The following is a 10,065-nucleotide window of genomic DNA, read 5'->3' as shown; positions in this document are numbered from 1 at the left end:
GTTGGTTGGTGAGCCAAGTTAAAACCAACGTGTGTAAGGGTTTGATTGTGAGCCCGAGAAAACAATCGGGGTTGGTTCTAGTCGGTGAGCCTGGGAAAACCGACCGAGTTCGTTGTGAGCTCGTAAAACAACAAGTTTGGTTGTGAGCTTGGAAAACAACCGACTGTAATCCAAGGGGGTTATAGTGAAATTCCCAAGTGTGACTTGGGGAGTGGACGTAGGAGCAAGGGTTAGCTCCGAACCACTATAAAACCTTGTGTTTGTGATTGATTGGCTCCTTTCTTCTTCCTCTCACATCACTCACAGCACTTAGCATTAATTAAATAACTTGCAATAGTTTTTAATTAATCATCCATAACATTTTAATTATTCAAATTACTTTAAAACCCAATTCACCCCCCCTCTTGGGTTGTCTATTTGGGCAACAAGTGGTATCAGAGCCAAAAACTCTTCCACTCAAGAGTTAAAAGATCAAAATGACAACCCCATTTGGATCTTCTCACATTGAGGGTCAGTCCACCCAAAGACCCCCTTTCTTCAATGGATCCGACTACTCATACTGGAAGGCTAGGATGAGAATATTCATCCAAGCCCAAGACTATGAGATGTGGACCATTGTAGTGAATGGCCCATACATCCCATCCACATATGTAGAGGGTGTTAAGGTACCCAAATTAGAAAAGGATTGGGATGAACATGACATGAGGAAGGCACAATTAAACTCTAAAGCTATGAATGTGTTTTATTGTGCCTTAGACCGTAATGAATTCAATAGGGTTTCAACTTGCAATTCTGCAAAAGAAATTTGGGACAGACTTGAAGTGACCCATGAGGGCACGAATCAAGTCAAGGAATCCAAAATAAACATCTTGGTTCATAAATATGAACTATTTAAAATGGATTCAAATGAAACAATCATATGCATGTTCACAAGGTTTACTGATATTGTCAATGGCCTAAAAAGCCTTGGCAAGAACTATACTAACAGTGAACTTGTCAGGAAAATCCTTCGGTGTCTACCAAGGTCGTGGGAAGCTAAAGTGACGGCAATCCAAGAAGCTAAAGACTTGAACAAGCTTCCACTTGAAGAGCTCCTTGGATCACTTATGACGCACGAGCTCACCATGAAACAACACAACGAGGAAGAGTCCTCCCATAAGAAAAAGGTAATAGCTTTAAAATCTACTTCATCTAACAAAGACTTATCTTGCAGTAGCAGCAGTGAAGAAGAAGAAGATGAGGAAGATGGTGGTGAGGCACTTCTTGTGCGCAAGTTCAGGAAATTCATCAACCACAAGAAGTCCTATCATCAAAGGAGAGGCCCCTCAAATTCCTACCGCAAGGACAAAGGTAAGGAAAGAGAAAATGAGGGGATTGGGTGCTATGAGTGCAAAAAGCCGGGACACATCAGAGCTGAGTGTCCCTTACTAAAGAAGGGCAGCAAGTACAAGAAGAAGAAGAAAGCCCTTGTCACCACCCTATCGGACTCCGACGCATCATCTTCATCATCGGATGAAGAACAAGAAGAGAAGGCCAATTTCTGCTTCATGGCCAACGAAAACGAGGTAACTTCCGATACGCATTTTGATTTTACATTTGATGAACTTTATGATGCGTTTAATGAATTAATGATTGAATATAAGAATATAAATGTTAAAAACAGAGAACTAAAAGTAACTAACCAAACTTACATTCATAAGCATGATTCATTAATTAAGGATAAAGATAATCTTACCAAAGAAAATCTAGAACTTAAGACAAGCAACCAACTCTTAATTAAGAAGACTAACAACTTAACGAAAGATAATGAAAAACTAACTAAGGAACTTTCAGAACTTAAAAACCATAAACAAATCTTAAACAAGGATCTCACAAAAGAACTAAATGATTTAAAAGCAGAAAATCAAACATTAACTAAAGAACTTGGAAAATACAAACCTTTAGTTGAAAAGTTTACGTATAGCTCTGAAAAGTTAAATATGATACTTAATAATCAACGAGCCGTATTTAATAAAGCGGGTTTAGGATATAAACCAAGAAATAAACAAAAACTTCTTAGTAACTTCTTTGTTAAAGCTGGAAAAACTAAAATTAAGAAAATAACTTGCTTTTGTTGTGGTACAGTAGGTCATAAAGCAAATGTGTGTAATTTTAGAAAAAGTAAAACTAAAAGAAAAATTAAAAAGGTATGGGTTCCAAAAGGAACCAACTTGACTAACCATGAAGGACCCAAGAAAACTTGGGTACCTAAGATGACATGATTTGCTTGTGTAGGAGTGTCTTGCAGCCAAAGTCAACAAAAACTGCTGGTATTTGGATAGTGGCTGCTCAAGGCACATGACGGGTGATAAAGATCAATTTTTCACCCTTGAAGCTAAGAAGGGAGGTGATGTGACGTTTGGAGACAACAACTAAGGTCACATCATTGGTATTGGTAAAGTTCAAATCACCCCTTCTACTTTTATAGATAATGTTAGATATGTTGATGGTCTTAAGCATAACTTGTTAAGCATTAGTCAATTATGTGATAAAGGATATGATGTTATGTTGAAACCATCACTATGCATTATAACAAATCCTAATGATAATAGTTTAGTTTTTAAAGGAATTAGACGTGGAAATGTATATGTTGTAGACCTAGAAGATCTTGCAAAACATAACCAATGTCTAGTTGTAAATGAAACTAAAGATAATGATGCTAGTTGGTTATGGCACCGTAAGTTAGGTCATGCAAGCATGGACACAATAACTAAACTAGTTAAAAGAGACTCCGTGATAGGTTTGCCAAAATTAAAATTTGAAAAGAACAAAATATGTGAAGCATGTCAATTTGGCAAACAATCTAGGAACTCTTTTAAATCCATAAAATGTGTCTCTACTTCTAGGCCTCTAGAATTACTACACATGGACCTATTTGGTCCAACTAGAACAACAAGCCTAGGTGGAAATAAATATGGTCTAGTTATAGTAGATGATTACTCTAGGTACACATGGGTCATGTTTCTAGCGCATAAGGATCAAGCATTTTCTATGTTTAAGAAGTTCCATAAGGAAGTAACAAATGCTAGAGAGTCTTCAGTCATAGCCATTAGAAGTGACCATGGTACCGAATTCGAAAATCAATTATTTGACGAATTTTGTAGTAAAAAGGGGATAACCCATAATTTTTCTGCACCTAGGACACCACAACAAAATGGAGTTGTGGAAAGAAAGAATAGAACACTAGAGGAAATGGCTAGGACTATGTTATGTGAAAGTAACCTCCCTAAGTACTTTTGGGGAGAAGCCATTAATACCTCTTGTCACATATTAAATAGAGTTTTATTAAGACCCATTATAAAGAAAACACCTTATGAACTTTGGAAAAACAAAAAACCAAAAGTTAATTACTTTCATATCTTTGGATGTAGGTGTTTTGTACATAATAATGGGAAAGATAGTCTAGGGAAATTTGATCCTAAATCTGATGAAGGAATATTCTTAGGTTATTCTACAACTAGTAAAGCCTATAGAGTCTTTAATAAAAGAACCCTAGTTATAGAAGAATCTATACATGTTGTTTTTGATGACTCTAGTGACATCTCATCTAGTAAGAAGGTTAATTTTGATGATGATGTTGAAATACTTGAAGAAAAGATAGATGAGATGGGATTACAAGATGATAATCAAAAATTGATTGAAGAAGCATCATCAAGCCAAGAGCCTATTGTGGATCATGGGCTAACAAAAGCTTGGAGGTATGCTCACGGGCATCCTAAGGAACTCATTCTAGATGATCCATCTCAACCGGTTAGGACTAGAGCTTCACTTAGAAATTTGAATAACCATCTAGCTTTTGTTTCACACTTTGAGCCCAAACATATAGAAGAAGCCAAAAATGATGTAAATTGGATAAATGCAATGCAAGAAGAACTAAATCAATTTACTAGAAACAAAGTGTGGGATCTAGTAGAGAGACATTCTGAATATCCAATTATAGGTATAAAATGGATATATAAAAATAAGCTAGATGAAAATGGAATTGTTATAAGGAATAAGGCTAGACTAGTGGCAAAGGGTTATAATCAAGAAGAAGGCATAGATTTTGATGAAACCTTTGCTCCCGTAGCTAGACTTGAGGCTATTAGACTATTATTAGCATATGCATGCTCTAAGGATTTCAAACTATTTCAAATGGATGTAAAAAGTGCATTTTTAAATGGGTATATTAATGAGGAAGTGTATGTAGAACAACCTCCTGGTTTTGAAAATCATCAATACCCTAATCATGTGTATAAACTGAACAAAGCACTTTATGGATTAAAACAAGCACCTAGAGCATGGTATGAGAGACTTAGTAAATTCCTATTAGAACATGAATTCTCTAGGGGAAATGTAGACACAACATTATTTCTGAAAAAGCAAAATAAGGAGATGTTATTAGTACAGATTTATGTTGATGATATCATTTTCGGTGCTACTAACAATCGCCTCTGCGAAGAGTTTGCTGATTTGATGCAGAGTGAGTTTGAGATGAGCATGATGGGAGAGCTGAACTACTTCCTCGGGCTTCAAATCAAACAATCTGAAGGAGGCATCTTCATCAATCAAGCAAAATATGTCAAGGAGATGCTCAAGAAGTTTGATATGGAAGGAAACAAATCAATCAGCACCCCCATGAGCTCATCATGCAAATTAGATCAAGATGAATCAGGTAAATCTGTAGATCAAAAACTTTATAGAGGTATGATAGGATCTTTACTATATCTTACTGCAAGTAGACCTGATATTATGTTTAGTGTTTGCATGTGTGCTAGATATCAGGCTAATCCTAAAGAATCACACCTAGCTGCAGTTAAGAGAATTTTTAAATACTTAATAGGAACTAAGAACATAGGGCTATGGTACTCTAAAGAATCTAGCCTAAACTTAATAGGGTACACAGATTCAGATTTCGCTGGATGTAAGCTTGATAGAAAAAGTACCAGCGGGTCGTGTCAGTTTCTAGGAGAAAATCTAATCTCATGGTTTAGCAAGAAACAAAACTCGGTTGCATTATCCACTGCAGAAGCTGAATATGTGGCAGCCGGGAGTTGTTGTGCTCAAATCTTGTGGATTAAACAATAATTAGAAGATTATGGCATTAAACAAGATAAAATCTCCATTAATTGTGATAATACAAGTGCCATAAATCTAACTAAAAATCCAATTCAACATTCAAGAACTAAACACATTGAGATAAGACATCACTTCATAAGAGATCATGTATTGAATGGTGATGTGTCACTCCAATTTGTTTGTACTGATAATCAATTAGCAGATATTTTTACAAAACCCCTAAGTGAAGAGAGGTTTAGCGTGCTTAGGAGGGGATTAGGAGTGATTGATCCATCCTAGTGGGAGTTTTCACTAGATTAATTGATTTTGATAATTAGAATGCGGTTAAAATAGAGTTTCTATTCAATGATCATCAAATCAGATCCCAATTAGGTGATTTTCCCTCATTTGGCACGGTTATAGCATGACTTTTAGGTGCGTGCCAAGGTTAGAGACGACTCGAGTAAGTTTCAGAGCCGACTCCTAAGGGGGAGTCGACTCGCGCATTTGCGGGAGTCGACTCGCAAAGATGGCAGCTGAGGGGGAGTCGACTCGCACATTGTCGGGAGTCGACTCGAAGTCTACAGGCGCATAAGGAGAGTCGACTCGCGCATATTCTGGAGTCGACTCGAGGTCGAGTCGACTCGCGACTCAGGGGAGTCGACTCGCAGTCGGGATCCGACTTTTTAACCCTAGGTTTGTCGTTTCGCAAACACTTTTCTTTCAAGCCGCCACTGTTCAAAAAGCCCTAGAGCCGACTCCTAGGTCGTCCCCGATCGTCTCCAACCTCTGTTCGGTCGATTTTTCACCGGTTCTTAGGGTTTTCGTCCGTTCCTAGGTCGTCTCCGGTCCGTCCCGAGTCTCCTCCGTCGACCTTTCTCCGTCCTTTAGGTGTTTCTTCCCGTTTACGTCAACATGCCTCGTAAGACCGTGGTTAGGAAGAGGTCCCGTCCCGAGGCCGGTCCCGAGCGGCGCTCCAAGGCGCGGCACGATCCCGCGAGGCAACCACCTCCGGCTCGTTCCCCGCCTAGGGCGGTTCCCGTGAGGCCATTGGCCGGAAAAGCCGTCACCACCGGGAGGTATGTCGACTTTGACTATCTCTCCCAGGAAGGGTTCACCATAGGTGATAGGCTTAGAGCCCAGGGCCTAGAGTACTTCCTCACTTTGGACCTTCCCACTTACCCTGGCCTTGTTCAAGAGTTTTATAGTACCGTCCATCGGGGAGATGGAGGTATCGAGGGCACAGTAGTAGGTGTCCCTGTGCGTGTCACGGAGGATCTCATTGCCCACATCCTCCACCTTCCATTAGTAGGGGTGGCTCCCGCACACCCTGAGGATAGAGTTGAGGCCCTTACGGTCGTCTTAGGGCATCCACCTCAGTCCCCCCTAGACGAGGTATCTGCTAGCTCACTTCCTATTGAAGTGAGAATCCTTTTGAGTATTCTGTCCAGGTCCATCTTCCCTAAGACAGGAAGATTTGATTTTGTAAATGAGAGGGACCTAGCTATTATGTCTTACATTCTTCAGGACACCCCGGTCAATTTTCCCAAACTCATCTATAGGTATATGTGTGAGCCCCTTGATAGACCTAGGCTCACCCTCCCATACGGCATGATTTTCACCCTTTTCTTTAGGGAGTACGAGATTCCCATTCCTGAGAGGGAACCCTCTCGTGCATTGCGATGGACTGATCGCTTGTGTACGGGGACCATACACAGGATGGGGTTTCGGAAGAGAGAAGGGATCTGGGTTAGGAAGTCTACCCTCACCACTCAGACCACCAGACCTTCTCCCAGTCCTGAGCCCGATTCCGACTATCCAGATCTCCCAGACCTTCCATCCACTCCTCCTGCTCCTACCACCTCCGCCGGACCTTCCTCCTCGGCTCCACCATCTATGGAGGTCCGGATTGATCCTGAGCAGCTCCGGGAGCTGCGGCAGGAGATCGTCCGAGATGTGAGGGATGAGCTACTTCGGGAGCTCAGAGGCTCGGTGCCTGCTCCCTCTTCTGCGCCCACATCCTCCGCCTTGGTCCCATCCTTGACAGCCGTGACAAACATGACGGCTGAGGTGCGGCAAGAAATCTACAACATGAGGACCTTGGTACAGGCCCAGTTCCACAGCATGAGTGAGGTCACGAGCTCCACTCGACAGATGCGAGAGGAGATAGGCCGTGACATGCACACCACCACCGAGGGGGCCGAGCGCTTGTCGAATGTACTCATCGACAAGCTGGACGCACTTCAGACATCGGTGACTGGGCTTCAGACGTCGGTGACAGAGCTCTCCACTACACATAGCAGAGCCACCACGTCTATCATCACACAGCTTGGCCATGTGACAGATGCAGTAACCCTCCTCATGGAGCAGAGCCGATTGAGAGGAGGAGCACCATCCTCGAGAGGAGGTGCCACATCCTCGAGAGGAGGAGCCACATCCTCCAGAGGAGGAGATGCATCCTCGAGAGGGGGAGCTTCATCCTCGAGGAGGACATAGATGTGTTTGAGTTGTGTTTTATCTTGTTTTACTTTACTTATTGTATTCTCAAATGTATTTACATTCATATCAATACAATGAGTAGACATTTTATCTTCAATTATGTGCCATTTGATGATTGGTTGTGCCATTGATTGTGTGTGATTACCTCCTTTTTGATATGATGACAAAAAGGGGGAGAAATATGTATAAAATATGTAAAAGGGGAGAAATATGTATAAAATATGTAAAAGAAATCAATAAAAAGATAAACTCTTAAAAACACACACAAATTTGTTCTAAGTGGATTCGGTACCTCGAGGCTCATTATCTCTCTTTTGGGGCTCCTAATGGAGTAATCTCCAGAATCTATTCAAGGGATATTCGGAGATTAGCTGAATCCTACTCAAGAACAAATTGACAGATTTTTCCTCTAAAAACAAAAAATTCAGTTCAAAAATTTCAAAACATGAAAAGGAAATTCAGAAAATCAAAACATAGTTGAATGCATATGTTGAGGGGGAGAATTTGAATTATAATCAAGCTAAATCATTAATGACATATAAGCCAAACAATTGATTGCATAATATGAAGGCTTATATAATTCCAAATGAAAGGGGGAGCTTTAACTCCGAAATTTGATGTTTCACTCCTTTCAAACTTGGATAAATTAAATTATCAGACATTTGAATTCATTTATGGATTTTATTTCATTATTTATTGAGCAAGTCATTTTACATATACTCAAAGTTTTGTCATCATCAAAAAGGGGGAGATTGTGGAGTGATTGACTAAAACCCCATTTGATTTTGATGAGCTCAAAGCATTTGAGTATATCTTTTGATTACTAATGAATTCAATTGAGTGTTTCAGTGAAAATCCTGTCCAAGTGTCTCTAGACTTGGTTCATAGTATTTTGGTTAAGTTAAGAAGTCTGCTGAACCAAAGTCTGAGACTCGAGTCGACTCCCGAGTATCACGAGTCGACTCCAAACGTATCAAGTTCACTGGCACGAGCTCGAGTCGACTCCAGATCAGTACGAGTCGACTCCGACTGAGAACAGACAGAAGGACAGAAAGCTTCAACTCAGAAACTGTTAACGAGTCGACTCCCGAAGTGCGCGAGTCGACTCCAATGTTCAACGAGTCGACTCCAGGGTAGTAAGAGTCGACTCCAAGAGGAACACAAAGAAAAGTCAGAAGAGCAGTTTTCGGGTCTGAGATTCGAGTCGACTCCGGTGGAACGCGAGTTGACTCCGGTGGAACGCGAGTCGACTCCGGTGGAACGCGAGTCGACTCCAAAGAAGGTGAGAGTCGACTCTCAGAGGAACACAAAGAAAAAGTCAGAGAACGATTTTCGGACTCTGAGATTCGAGTCGACTCCCGCAGTACGCGAGTCGACTCCGAGACTGAGCGACCATCAACAGACAGAAGACCATGTTACTGCCTCTGAGATTCGAGTCGACTCACAGACAGCTCGAGTCGACTCCGAGACAAGCTTCACGTCAAAAGGCAGAAGACCAACTTTCGGAAACTGAGAGCCGAGTCGACTCCAAGGAAGTTCGAGTCGACTCCAAGACTGGATGAGCCAAAAGACAGAGAATCGGGAGTTCGGGCTCTGAGATTCGAGTCGACTCCCAGGACAGTCGAGTCGACTCAAGTGGACAAAATTCAAAATTGGATCCACGGACTTCAGTGGATGAGCCGACTCCAAAATTGCCAGGTCAGCTCCAGAAGTTGGCGAGTCGACTCCGGGTCAAGACGAGTCGACTCCCAGTCATGAAGGCAACTTTAATTCAAATCTGGAACAGTTGCCGAGTCGACTCCGGAAAAGCTTGAGTCGACTCCCGCTACAGCCGAGTCGACTCCTGATCGCGCGAGTCGACTCCAACCCACCAACGGTCATATTGTCAGGCTGCGCAGAGTGTGCAGAACGGGCAGAAAAAGCAGTGTAACGGCTAGTTTCCGTGGGGGTTGGCTTAAATAGCCACAGAAGACTGTAGCAAGGCAGAGAACAACCATTCCACTCCAAGCATTCAAGCTTTCAACTCTGCAACTTGTTCTTCAACGAAAAAGAGGGAAGATCTGCAATAACTGCATCCAACTACATCTTCTCAACATTAAAAGCTTCCTCCTCCTGCATTCAAGTCGACCACTCTTTCAAGAGGAGACCAGAAGTTCAAGAAGCCATTCCTCATCTCCGATCTAAAAGCGTTTGAGGCTTCTTAACTTCATTTATTGTTCATATTATTTTTATCTGCTTTTTGAGAAGCTGTTTTCTGTTTTCTTTTACACACTGTATTTACTTGGTTCAATCGGGGGATTGAATCAAGGGGATTAAGGTTGGTTGGTGAGCCAAGTTAAAACCAACGTGTGTAAGGGTTTGATTGTGAGCCCGGAAAAACAATCGGGGTTGGTTCTAGTCGGTGAGCCTGGGAAAACCGACCGAGTTCGTTGTGAGCTCGTAAAACAACAAGTTTGGTTGTGAGCTTGGAAAACAACCGACTGTAATCCA

The sequence above is a fragment of the Phoenix dactylifera genome, chromosome 10, assembly GCF_009389715.1.
Source record: "Phoenix dactylifera cultivar Barhee BC4 chromosome 10, palm_55x_up_171113_PBpolish2nd_filt_p, whole genome shotgun sequence".
NCBI classification, from domain to species: Eukaryota; Viridiplantae; Streptophyta; class Magnoliopsida; order Arecales; family Arecaceae; genus Phoenix; species Phoenix dactylifera.
Note: the sequence above shows the minus strand (reverse complement) of the source record.